This window comes from Ictidomys tridecemlineatus, chromosome 10 (genome assembly GCF_052094955.1).
Source record: "Ictidomys tridecemlineatus isolate mIctTri1 chromosome 10, mIctTri1.hap1, whole genome shotgun sequence".
In the NCBI taxonomy this organism is placed as follows: Eukaryota; Metazoa; Chordata; class Mammalia; order Rodentia; family Sciuridae; genus Ictidomys; species Ictidomys tridecemlineatus.
This window is the reverse complement of record NC_135486.1, coordinates 55,482,269-55,496,932: the sequence shown is the minus strand read 5'-3', so window position 1 is coordinate 55,496,932 and position 14,664 is coordinate 55,482,269.

Here is a 14,664-nt window from a genome sequence, read left to right as displayed (position 1 = left end):
TCTTAATTTTGAGGCAGTCGTGTACTTGGTGTAAGTTCAGCTTTATTGAAGAAAGAAACTGCCATTGGACTAGATGACTAGAAAAATTTACTCTAGTTTAATAAGTGCAAACTTCTTAATGTAAAGGAAAAATCAGCTTATGCCAAATGCAATTTTAGACATTCACCTGTATACACACATATATTTTCTTATTTATATTAAAAAGATGTGGGCTGGGAGTAGAGAGCTCAGTGGAAGAGCACTTACCTAGCATATGTGAAGCTCTGGGTTCCATTCCCAGTGCTGTCAAAAAATGAAGATGTAAAGCACATAGCTTACCATTTTCACCCTAGTCTTAGCCCATCATAACTCCTTTGTGGCCAGTGAATTAACTGTTCTCCAGTGTTTTAGGATAGATGTAACAGCCTCAGAGAGCAAAAGAAGAATAAGGACACTTTACATTTTGTTCATCAACATGCCTAGTAATAATTACATGCACATATGAGTGTAAATAACAGATTTTGCAATTGTTTCCATATAAGCAGGGCTGGTACTGTGTTCCTTATATTGATTTGTAGATAGTTATTCTCTATTTTGAGTCTGTATATGTCTGTGTGTATTGGTGTGAAGTGCAAGAATGTATTATATTTTCCATTTCTGTAATGCCTACTAATATACAGAATTATGGAGAAATTCTGTTAGAATAAATATAAAATACATAACACTCTGAATTAAATATATACTATCAAGGTTCCTCTCTATGTACTCTATTCTATACATGCATAATATATATATTTACATATATTCAGATTCCCCCCTATTTTCCACATTAGTGACATCCCCATGTAATACTGTCTTATTTGCTTTTTAAGTTTTATCTATCCTTCTCCCTCATTCACCACCCACCCATTTACATTCCAACACTATATTTGCCCACTCTACCCCTAATCAAACAGAAGATATATTTCATACTAAAGATTTGAGGAGTAGAGTGCCCTTGGAGATCAGGTGTTAGGAATATCACAAAATTACCTTCTATAAAATGAGGGCTAATTAACTGCCTGCCAGGCACTATCTAAATGCTTTATAACTACTAACCCTATAATGAAGGTGCATGCTATAACTGTCATGCCTGTTTTTATAGAAGTTGAAACTAAGGCTTGGGTATGTTGGTAATTTGATTACTGTTAGGTAGCTAGGGGCAACCTGATGTCAAAAGCAGTTGGTCTGTCCCCAAAGTGCATGCTTTTAACCATTAGGGCATGTTGCCTTCATGTGGTCCCTTACCATATACAGAATCCCTATAGTGCTGGGATGTAACCAGGTACATTTGTAGACTGCAGTCTTACACTGTGTGTTTTGCTCAGAGATAATCCCTTCCTGAGAAAGCCTGCTGTCTAGTTAGAAAAATAACAAAATAATATACAATAACTTAAATACCAAACCCCTTATCCACAGGAACACAGGCTGAAGCAGTCCTGGGACTGCAGAAGGATTAAGAACCCGGGTGTTCAGCTCCTGGGCTGCTAACATTCTTCTGTGAAATTGCCTTGCCTCAACAATGACAGACGGACTCTCTTGAGGCAAAGGTGTTGGGGAGATTTTTCTTCATGCAAATCTTGTCTTGCCATGAATTAACCACCAACCATTTTCATATGCACTCACTCATTTCCTGCTCACCACCCCAAGTCATTTATTTGCAATCACGTTCGCATATTTTGGGTGCTGCAAGTTGGTTCAGTTAACTAACGAGGAAGAAGGAAACTGATAAAGATATTGTTAATGGATCTCTTTGTGCATAAAAAGAACTCCCATCTTCCCTCCCACATGCTGTCCTGAATTCCCCTTTTCCTCCTTCTCAAAGTTCTACTTTTTCTCAGAATGTCTGTGTGTGCCATATGACAGTGATTTTCTGCGATAATTGCTTTATTCTTCAATACGAACCTTTACAATAGCGAACTCCTACAATACTTATGTGTAAATTAGGGTTGTTCCAAGGCAAAAATTGAAACTTGCACATCCTCATTTTTGACAATTTTTTAAAAATCCTCTTCAATGTGAGTAGAATTTTCAGCTTGTGCCCCACCTTTTTAAAAAAATTAATAACAATTCTTTTTTTTTTTGCATCTAGACCTTCATGCGTTTGGGTTTATGATATGGGATGTCAGAGAAGACAAATCATTAATTCATTTCAGCATAGTCAGCATTCCAAGATAAATTACGTTTCATTCTGTTTTATAGCAAAGTCGGGTGGAATTCTATGCTAATGCAATATTGAAATTAAAGTGCTCTCTGGCTGACTGACAGGCTGGCTATATAAAATGGGGCTGCATCCCCAAGCAACAGTGGACAGCATGAGGGGGAAAAGTAACACACCTTCTCTGAGGAGCCCCCCAAAAAATGATCGTGGGAGCAGTAGCTTTATTTCGCTGCCTTGCAATAGCAACAACAAAATGATGCCACAGACGAAAACTGTCATGTCCCACCCACTCCATCTGTCCTGCGCTGTGCACCCACAGCTCCCCTCATTCTACAAATTAATCTTTCACACATTTTTTAACAAAAAAAGTGTTAATGTTATAAAAGAAAAAAAAAACAAGGAAAACAGAAAGGGCTGTGTAGAAAATAAATTAAATTTAAATTTGATGGCAGTTATGACTTTTTTTATTGACTATAAGAGCAAACAGTCACATCAAATTGGTGCCACTGGCATATAATTAAAACTACAGGGCACCCTTAATGATCTCTGACAATGATCGCGTGTGTGTTTTTTTAAATATAGCATGCACATTTTGTCCAATTTGGGCTCTTTTTTCCTGTTGCTTTTGTCCTCTTTCTGAGTGGATATTATTCATGAACTGAGTCTTTATTATCTATTTGGCCATCTGCATAGCATTGGCCATAGTTCCCTGTATTGTAATTTTGAGTGAAAATAAGGACTATTGGAGATTGCAACCCTAAAAATAATAATAACATGCTTTAAGAACTCAAATGTAAAAAGCATAAAGAAAAACATTTGGAATGGAGGTGAGGCTTGGAGGCACATGGCATGGAGGTAGGGAAAAAAATATGTCATTCTCTTTACTCATTTGGAAAAATAGACTCTGGGTATTCACTCGGACTAAACTAACAGCTATTCGAATTGATAAGATAACAAGCAGTTCTGAAAATGATGTTTCTTTGTGCTTGAATGTCTTCAAAAGAATAAGAAAAAAAAAATCTTTGTTTTCTTACTGAGTTCTTTCTTGCTTCAGAAGTGTACACGTCTCATAGTGGAATGGCAGACTCAAACAGTAGCATAGTATCCTTTAGCTTATAAACAAGATTTTGGATTGTGAACATCCATGTTTACCAGGTATCAGATTCCTTATTTTCAGTTTGCTAAAGGAAGATTTTTTAAAAAGTTAAAATACTGGAATACATTGTTTCTAATTTAAAACAAATATGGGGGCTAGAGGTGTAGCTCAGTGGTAAGAGAGTTTGCCCTGCATACACATGGCCCTAGGTTGATTCCCAGAACAGGAAGAAAAAATTACATACTGGGGGGAAAATGAACTAACTGAAAACTTGCTCTGTTTCTAAAATTTTGCCTAATTTTATTTGGTTCTCTCCATTCTCCTTTTTCTTTTTCCTCTTCTTTTGCTCTTTCCTTCTGGAATTCTCTTGATCAGGGTTAGCTTACCATTCTTTTTTTTTTCTTTCCACTTGTCAGGTCTTCCCAGCCACTGGAAGGCCATCAAAATCAGCTTACTAAAACATGAATATGCATAAGCAAAGAAACATCTTCCTGAGAAGAGTAAATACATAAGGCTATAATATATTTATGACAGTAACTTTTTTGTCTCAAATGAAAATGTATAATATTCTATTTGTTTTTTAATGTTCCTTGATTTTTAGCTTTTAGTTGATTTTTATTAAACTAGAAGAATATCTAAATAAAGCTATGCTCACACACACACACACACACACACACACACACTGCTTGGGCTTACTACCAAAGCAAGATGAATTCTGTCAATTATCTCATTATTTAGAAAATGAGTTATTTACTTGCACTTAATAGTGGCTCAAAATAACTTCCTTTTTGTATTTATCTTTTCCTCCAAATTGGTTCATGTATGTGGATAGTAATGACTTAAATGACTTAAAATTTTCAAATTTGTAAAGTTCAAGATAATCGCTTTAGTATCCACATAAGATTCTAAAATCAAAACTGATAACCTGGTTTCAAAAATAGCCACTTGTATATTTGCTTATGTTGAGTAAAATTTGGGCCATAGGTTTTTTATTTATTTTCATAATAAATATACTGGGCTAATAGTTAATTTAACTCTTTAATTTGTGTGGAGAGGGTATGTTGGTCATTCAAAAATGATTAAAAAATGATCTGTTATTTTTATTTTTAAGACTATTTTGTTGTAAAATTATAATGACCCAGAAACATTAAAATTTTCTATCTCATTGAATGATTTGCAATTTTAATTGACATTATAAAATATTTACATAGTAATATTATATGAGATTTTCAAATATTAAAAATATATTATTTTAGGGCTGTGGTTGTAGCTCAATGGAAGAGTGCTTGCCTAGCATGTGTGGGGCATTGGGTTCAATTCTCAGCACCATCTAAAAATAAATAAAATAAATGTATAAAAAGTAAAATAACATTATTTTTAAAAAACATATTATTTTACACTCCTGTTTTAAGCCAGATAGTTTTCATTTTCACAAAATTGATATTTTAATCATTGATCTTTTTAACCTCATCCACATATGTATTTAATAATATGGTACAATGGCCAGGAGTGTAACTCAGTGTTAGAGTGCTTGACTAGCATGTGCAAGGCCCTGGGTTCTATCCCCACCACTGCAAAAAAAAAAAAAAAGAGTACAGATTTCTCTAGCAAACTCATTTTCAGTTCTGCACCTTCAAAAACAAAAAAAAAATTAACAACAACCCCCCCCAAATCCCCAATTCTTTCCCCAATGGCAAATCCATTGTCTTAAACATTCACAATTGAAAGTCAAATTTTCAGTCTTACAAGACAAAAGTCATTAAAAATCATGTCTTTTAGCAATATGATGTAATAGAAATATTAAAAGACACTATACTTATGTGAAATGTTTGGGCCAGCATCACATTCCTCAGCCTTTCTTTTGTATTGTCCCTCAAGACACCGCTTCCCGCCCCCCCCAAGTATTATCTTGGGCTAAACATCATTTGAATGCTAAACATTATCTGTAAGCCATAGCTTATAACTGCTCTGAGTCTAGCTAGAAATTCCAAGGCAGAATAATGAAGAGAGTTCTCTCTACTCACTCTGATTCTGCAAGTTTCAGAGTTGTTTAAAAAAGCCAGATTGGAAGAACGAAGCATTAATGTGCTTGGGCGAAGTATGCTCCTTCTTGAATATTTCTATAGTTGTTTCTAAGTACCACAGACTGATCATCTTAGAATCTGTGTAAGAAGAAAGGATCTCAATCAAATTTCTGACCAGATCCCTCCTTCTGGCTGTATGAGTTTAATTTTCATTTAAACAACAATAAATATAGGCATAAGGGTTTGAGATGAATTATGTAAGCCCTTTAGCCATAACCATTACATTCTGCCACCAAATGAGCTGCTGTTCTCACTTTGTTTTATGGGCTCTGCGTAGCTTGTGTTATTATATCTGCCAAATAAAACCCAGCAAACCATGCAAATGAAAATATAATCTTTTATCTCTCATAGTCACAGGATGCACCCATATATAGTTTTATTGATTCCTCAGCATCAGATTTACTACTATTAAGACACTACTGTCTTAAAAGGATCTACAGAAAGGGAAAACATCTCTTGCTTGGAGGTATCTTCATTTATATCCACGATGGCATATGTCTTTAGTTGAAGCTACACTTGAAAAGTCAGGAATAATTCCTTTCATTATATTTTTAGCTCGTCTCTGTGGTTCAGTTGAGATCATGGACTTTTTGCTTAAGGGTATTCAATCAACTGCATGTTTTTTTCAAAGCAGCAAACTCTAATTGTTTAAAAACAATGGAGTTTTCTTTTTCCTTAAAGAGTCCAGGTCTTGCTCTGTTACCCAGGCTGGTTCCAAATTCCTGCACTCAGTTGACTCTCTGGCTTCAGCCCCTGCCCGCCTTCCTCCGCACCCCACCCCCACCCCAGTAGCTGAACTACAAGCGCACCACCATACCTGGCAGGTTTTTGTTTTGTTTTGTTTTAGTTTCAGAATGGCCTAAATGTTTGAAGAACAGTGACTTAGTGAATTGTTGATGAACTAGAATCTTAATTTGGGACCTTTGGATGAACCACTTACCATTCCCACTTAACATTTTCTTCCAAATAATGAAAAAAACAACAACACATGTCTAAGTTTTGAGGACTGACTTCTCTCTAAAAGATGAAATATTCTTTTTCTTCTTCTTTCTTTTCTTTTTTCTTTTACTCTTCTTCTTTTTCTTTTTTCTTTTCTTTCTTTTTTTTTTTTTTTTTTTTTTAAGAGATGAGGTCTCACTCTGTTGCCCAGGATGGTCCCTAACTAAAGGGCACAAGGGATCCTCTTGCCTTAGCCTCCTGGGTAGCTGAGACTACAGGCATGTGTCACAGTGCCCAACTAGATAAGATACTCTTTACAGATGATAGAGAATTGCTATGATACTACCAAGAGTAAAATCTCTACCATGTCCACAAAAGATATTTCTGTGGGGTCAGAGTATCTCCAAGAAAGTAAAAGGACACTTTTCTGTAGTAAGCTACATAGTAAGCTGTCTTTCCTACTTTGTCCCAAGTTTGAAGGGAATGGTCGAACATGTAAAGCACTGCTGTTCTCTCTAGCCTCTGGAAAAAGCAATGGTATAAGTTATTTCTCTCTCTCCTTTCTTCCCTCTTTCTCTTCTTTTTTCCTTTCCTTTTCCTTCTCTCTTGTTTCCGCCCTCCCTATGAATATTTTTTTGAGTGTGTATCATGTGCCAAGCAACACTCTAGGTGCTAAAGATATTGCTGTTCATATCATAGGAAAAGCCTCCATCCTGAGGGAGCTTATATCTTACTAAGGAAAACAGGAAACAAAAAATAGTCTAGGGACTGGGGTGTGAAGTTCAATGGTAAAGTACATACTTGGCACATGCAATCTCCAGCACCTCAAAAAAAAAACAACAAAAACAAAAACAAAAATATTAGAAAAATATCTTAGATCATTACAATTTTCCTGGTTCATTTTATCAAAGTAGTTCAATATAGTTTCTTTCCAATGCTAATTTATGTATCTGGTAAGGGCCAGGCTAGATGTTTTGCATGGAAGCTGATGTACCTAGTACATATCAGGCCCTATTTATGAGAGAGGTTCAGAAATACATCCATTTCTAAAATGTGATTAGTTAGTTTAACAAATAGTTCACATTCCTCAATGAAATGAATGTTAACACAGCCCCCATGTTTTCCCTATGGACCAATCTAAAGTTACTTAATAAGTATGCTATGTTACTCTGACTTTATATTAAGAAAATCTACTTTGTATCAAGAAGGTCCTATCCAAAGGCCTGATAACTCAGGCACATGTTCATGCACACACATCTGCAGTTCCCTTAATTGTGGTACTTTATGTCTGGGGAGAGTTAAATACTAAGTATGGCCTGATCCAAGTCTGTCTGCTCTCTGCTTGACAGCTAAACTCAGGAGATGAGAGCCGGTGGGAAGGAAATCTGCTTCATATAAGGGCCAACCCTAAGAAGATGGAGGGGGATGCTGTTTTCACAGCACCATTTTGGGAGACTCTAGTAAATGAAAGGCCTTTTGTAAGAAAGGAAAAGATGGGTTGGGGAATTAGCTCAAGTGGCAGATCTCTCACTTAGCACATAAGAAGAGAAAAGATGCAATTGGACAATGGGCATAAAGGCAAGGTGCTGAGTTACTGAATGGGTCTCCTTCATCCAGGGCACCTGTCTCCTTTTCTCTACTGGCTATAACATCACCATGGACCTTGACCTCCTGGGGCTAGTTCCCATATTTTCTTTAGACATATTACTTTTCTGCAAGTTAAACCTCAGCAATTTATGTGCCTTGTGTTAGTGGATACACAGGATTAAAGAATAAGGCAGGCATCATACATTCTGATGTTATCTGAAGGTCACCAGATGTTCTAGGTTTTATAAATTAAAGAAAGGTTATTTCACAGTTAACATCTTAATCATTGAGGTGAGGCCTTTCTTTAGAATTTAGAATGCTGGGCAAAGGGAGGGGAAGAAAAAGTAACTCTGCCAAGGACAACTCCCAAAGGAGCAGCCGCAGTTACACAAGTATTTTCCAGTCCTCTTTATTTTGGGGCTAGCAATTTCATAAAGCATTATTTAAAAGCAATGAGCAAGACATGGTTTGACAAACAGTGGCAGAGATGGGCAGTACGTAGGAAAGTGTATTAGCATCTCTTCTTTATTTACCTTACAACTGTTACCATTTCGATGTGTCATCTCCACTACCACAGGTGCTTCCACAAACCCAATGGGGTTATTTCCTTCTCTTTACCTCTCCTCTATCATCCTATATTGTCTTCATTTTCTCCCATCTCTTTAAAGCTCTCCCTTTCCCCTATTACTCCTCTCCGCCTATCATTTGTCTCTAAAATACCCTATTGTGCATGTGTTTTTTGTTACACAGTCTCTTGTTGCTGTGAGAGCTTCCTCCCTGCATCTGTCCCATATTCCAAGTGCTAAGCCATGGCTTGGCTTTGTAGACCAACTGTCAGTTTTTTTCCTTGCTCCTGATCTAACCTTTCTTTTTTTTGCTATAACCTTGCTGAACAGCCTCTGTTTTACAAAACAACTTCAGAGAAATGGGTTCTCAGTTAAGCCTGTGCCAACACTTTTAACATACACTGAAGGAACAAAGAAAGCTTCAAGTCCCTAAGAAGGAATTTGAAATCTTTTTTCTCTGAGTTCATATTCAAGAACCACTTTTCCTATTGTCTCCCATAAAGTCATTACTGCAGATTCAATTTAAAATGCTTATTTTTACCGAGTTTAATTTAGATACACATTTGCATTGTAAAATGGGTACTTTAAAAATAATCATTTTAGTCTTAAGCATAAATGCTAGTTCTTTGTAAGGGAAGTAACTTCCTGAGTTGCATGTGATCTCTAAGGGCAAAGTAAATTTCTGGAGTGAGATTTAACCTTCTGTCTGCTCTTATTACTGTGAGTAGTTTGAATTTGGTATGTATTAAGATTTTTGTGTTAAGTGTATAGAAAATTTTATAACTAAGAATTTTAAGTAAGATATTTTTGTATTAATACAATTGGATTGCTATACATTTAGTGGGCACTAACAATATATTAACCACTGAAGGAAAAAACGTTAATTTTGTCCAATGGCTACACAATGATATTTATATATAATGAAGTCACAAACGTAAGAGGGTATGATATTATTCATGTATTGTTGTCACCTAGCACATGGAAGAAATTTTACAAGAACCATGATAATGCAATTCCATATTTCTCTAATGTATTGCAAGTTTTCAGTAAATAATTTCTGGACATATCATTTTGCTTTCTGCCAGCTCAAGACCATGAAGTTGCTGCCTTCAGGAGTGAAGCAAGCATAAAAGGAAGGGACAGACATCTTGGAATGCAGACAGACAATGTTTCTATGGTTTGCTCAGAAACACAGCACCTCCCAAGTAGTAAGTGTGCAGGTCAAAATCTATGTGTAATCTCTATTCTCTTTATACGACTCCTCCTTCCCTTCTTCTCCTCCTTCAGTGCTGGGGATTGATCCATCCAAAGTCCTCCCACTTGATACTAGGCAAAGGCTCTACCATTGAGTTATATCCCTAACCCTTCACTTCACCTTTTTAAAGTTCATTTGCACCCCAAATTTCCATAAGACCCAACTGAAGCAACTTGATATAGTTAAAAATATTAGCATTTAAATATTTGGAAGTTTTATTTTGAATGAAACAAATTACTATTATTTAATATATATTTTAGAGAATTTTAGAATAATGAATATCCCTTAAAGAAAATGATACATACAAAGGGAGGAATATGAATATCATAGGTTAATATTAAATCATTTTTTAACAAATCTTTTTCTAATAGAAACTACTCATCTGGAAAAGTTGAATGTTCAAAAATTTAAATCGAAACAGGAAAAACCCCAGGTGAAATTAATAAATCTTTTAATTATCCAAATTAATGTGACCTTCCACATAACAGGTAAATTTCAACATCTGTTTTTTTGGAGGTAGTGTGTGATTTTCAAAGATGGTAGACTTGCCTATACAAATTTACTTTCTGTAGACCAACATTTAAATACATTTTAACTAACTGCATTTCCATGAACCTATGGCAGGAAGGCATTTTCTGTGGCCAAAAAAAGAGAACCAGCTTGGGGCTGGAAAATTGTCTGGGGTGGACAGGGGATGTAGGTCAGCGGTAGAATACTTGCTTAGCATGATGAGGCCCTGGGTTCAATCTCCAGGGTGGAAAAAATAAAATAGTTTTAAAAAAAGAAGTTGCCTGCGAGTGTGAATGATGAATATACTGATAGTATATATCTAACTATAAAAAGCACCATTGTATGCATTTCTTAACTTCCATATGCCAAAAGTATAATGTATTTTATGGGGCTCAGAGGTGGGGGCGGCTCTGGCGGCTCTAAGAAAAAAAAAAGTGTGGATTGAACAGCTACTGATATACATCTTTGCATTTTTCTAAATTCTCTGACGTGGTCAGTCTTCAACCAAGCCTGAACTATTGGCCTCCTTTAGCCATTACACTGTCTATAAAAGCACTGATTTACAGTAAGCAACCGAAAACTGGCTACACAGGAAAAACAGTTCTGGGAAGACTATCTTTTGCTCCTCTTCGCCCTTAACCCTCAACAGGTTCGAATTACTGTTGTAGGCTCATTCTGTTTTCAGTACAGGGGTAGATCCTAATATCTGTGTAAAATTTGAGGACCTTTCCTCAAGAATTTGTGATATTATTTCTATTTTCAGGGCTAAAAATCAAGCAGAATTATCTCCAACATAAGGCTTATCATAGTTCAGGAATTTAATCAATAGCTTTGAGTACCACAGAATTTATAACCCATGGAATATAATGTGCTTTTCAATATTATGTATATACCTTTGTGTAGGAAATAGGCTCTTGTTCATTTCATTTAGTGTCTGTGTTCTTGTTTGTTCATTTACTCTTTCAGTGTCACAGCTGTGTTTCTGTGCCTCTTTCTTCCTTTAGACCAGGAGAGAGAAAGATATCTAAATAAGTTGACAGAATTTCAGGTTATGCTATGCTGTGGTATGGAAAGCGAGTAGGCTTAAAAGAAGTTTGAACAAACTTTTTATTTTAGTGTATTTTTTTTCCCATACAGATTAAAAAGCAGAGCTAGGCATGGTGGTTATTCCCAACTACTTCCAGCTATTTGGGAGGCTGAGACAAGGTTCAAGGCTAGCCTAGGCAACAGGGCAACCTCATCTACTCACATTTTGTTACATTTATACTTGTTATAAACATTATACTTTGGAGTATCTGGTCTTACATTGTTTTCTACCTCTCTAATTTTTTAGGAAAAATTTTCAATTATATGTGAAGTTTCTGAAAAGTCAATATTCAAAAATTAATTTCATAAATAACTACTTTTCCAACATGATCTGATATGTAAAGTGTAATGGAAACACAGATATGTTTCAAAGGCTTGATTTGTGGTTTACATTTAAAAGTCAGGCATTTATTTTATGGAGTTGTTCATCAAATTAAATTTTATTTGGTCTCTCAAAATTTTATACTGTTAAATTGTTATTGGTCAAAATGAATGTAGTTAAATCATAAAACTTGCTCCCTGGCAAGAAATCTAAGCATTGAATGGTTAGATTCTCTTGTATCATTTTAAATTTTAGGACTCCCAAAAAAGTATGAATTAATTGGAATTACATAGGAATGAGATTCCCACAGAACGAAAGCAATGGTACATTTTTCCAGTAACTTACTGTCAGTACTTTTATACTTTTTTGCCCCATTGTGTGAAGGGTGAAAAAAAGGTAGATTATTAACTCTAAAAACAAACATCAACCAATTCAAGTAGCTTTGGATTATGGTTAATTTGCTAAACCAATAGTATAGAGGTCAACAGGCCCTACTTCGAGGAGCTTACTTAAGGGGGATATTTAGATTCAGACCTTTTACTTTCCAAGGTTCCAATGGATGCTGAATAAAAGTAGTAATCATTCTGAATATATTGTAATCATTCTGTATTATGACACCTCTGATACTAGTTGTATTTTGTTTATAATCTGCATGCTGATGATTTTCCAAACAGAATTAAAAGTATCACTTGCACAATAAGTTTATAAAATAGTTTAAATTACGTCAGGGAGTAAAAGAGGACAGAGAAGACTGGAGACTGAATAAGATTGTTGTAGCAGTTGAGGGGCATCATACTGGCTTCCTTAAATATCCATTTGATCTATATTTCCTGGCCACACTATTTAGCTTACAAAATGGATTCTAGTAATGACTGTTAAGAGAAAAAGGAAAAACAATGGTCACCACTTTTGATATATCAGTGTCTCTGCCTGCATATCTCTGGGGCTATTATTCAACTTGTAGGTTCATTCTATAAAACCTTTTGTTAGAGCTGTGATGTTGCTCTGGATGCCAAAGAGCCAAGTGTCTTAAGATTTTTGTGGATAATCTGAATGTTCTAATTTTCTAATGAATTTGTTGTTTATTATTCTAACACTATCAATTACTTTGTGTCTATTTATTCAAGGATGTGTCCCTTTCCTTATTTTTAACTTTTAATCGTTCAGAAATAGTTTTGAGAATGCAATCATTTCTTTTTCCTCTCCCCCACTCCTTCAATGTGGTAGTGAAACACGTATTTCTCCTTACATCTGTCTCCCCCCAACAGCCCCAGTTTTTTTTTTTTTTTTTTTTAGAGAGAGCATTTATATATTTCTCTAATTTGAAACATGTCAAACTGAAATTAGGCCTTCTAACAAAAGACTGGAAAGCCCTAGAATTCATCAAAAGCATGGATACAACAATAGAACTTCATGGAATTAAAAATCTCTAGTTATCATAGGCTAGCCTTGATCTCATGATCATTCATCAGGACACAGAAGGTTAAGGAAAAAGTAGAGAACACCACTAGTGTTTCTAATAGGATATTCCAATGTTATTTCAGTTTCAGGAATTTAATGCGCTCCCCTTTTCACTTCATTAGCAATTCAACATGTCTGATTTGCCAACACAATACTTTCAACTTACTTTACCCATTTGACCTGGAACAAAGTGAAAGCACATTTTGCCCAGTTGAAAGGTCTCCTGGCAAGTTGGTTAGCAACAGGCTTGCCAGTCCTGGTTCAGCTAGCAAAGAACAAACACATTTCATTAAGACAATATCTAGTGTATTGACTTCCTCACTATGCGTGTTCTCTTTTATTTTCTTGAACCATTTTCTCCACTTGTAAGTTTTTTTTTCTCATAATCTGAACAAGATTTCCAATTTCTTGAGAGCAGAAATGTCTACATTTCTTCGTGATTGTGGCAGCGATTAACACAGTTTAACTGCAAAGAACAGGTACAAGAAAAAGTTTATTTAAAGGGAGGCAAAAAGCGACACAATAATCTTATATCTTCCTTAGGTAGTTCAAAAGTTGTGGCTTGTTACATACCAATTAACGAACCAGGCTGAAGCATCTACAAGTACCAATTTTACTGTAATGCTCTAAAATTTGGTCACTTGGGAATAACTTAACTTGTAGCATTGTAAGTACAGATGGGACACGAAGGTTCTTGGACAAATGCGGGCAGGCGCTGTGCTCTGCCTGTAACTTAACGACGTCAAGAGCAGGACGCCCAGAAACTGTGCCTCTGAGAGCGGCTCGCGTCCCCAGCGCACCAGATGCACCTGGACGCGGGACACCCGGGAAAGAGCAAGAACGTTCCTTAGCACTACTCTCCAGGCGAGGACCAAGCAGGAGGAGGCAGAGGACTGGCTCCAGTCTTCTGGGTCCCCGGTCTCCCGAAGATACCTGCATAACTAAGTAGAGCAGCTAAGCACTAGTACGTTTTAAAGTACATTTATGGTCGTCACGGTGCACACGAAAAGCTTGCGCCTATCCCCCAGAGCGCGCAGGGCCTCGGAGCCTGGAAACAAGCCCCTCCCAGCGCAGCTGTCGCTGCCGCCTGCGGGCTCCTTTCACTTTCTCACGGCCAAGTCACCCAGAGGGGCGCCGCTGCCGCCACCGCCACTGCGCCCGAGGACTCCGCCCCGTGCCGATTTGCTACCGGCCCCCGCCCGCCAGAGCCCCGCCCACCACAATACTCTTTGCCTGTGATTGGCACGAGCGGGCGGCAGCTCTGGCTCGCCTCTCCCATTGGCTAGAATACCCTGTCAGTCCAACTCTTGCCCACCGCCCCCTCCGCCCTCCTGAAAAGCCGTCCTCCTATTGGGAGAGTCTGCGGGCTGGGGGCGGGCGGGGAGCGCCAGTCCTGCGGCTTTCGGTCAATCGCAGACGCCCATCGCAGGAGGGAGGGAGGCGGGGGAGGAGAGGGGCGGGCTAGGGGAACATCTGGCCGGCGCCGCCGCGTGCGTGCGTGGTGCGTCCTCCCGCCCCCTCCCCTCCCCCGCCCCCCCCGTGCCCCCCCCCCGGCCGGCGGCTCGCGTTCGCTCCCTCG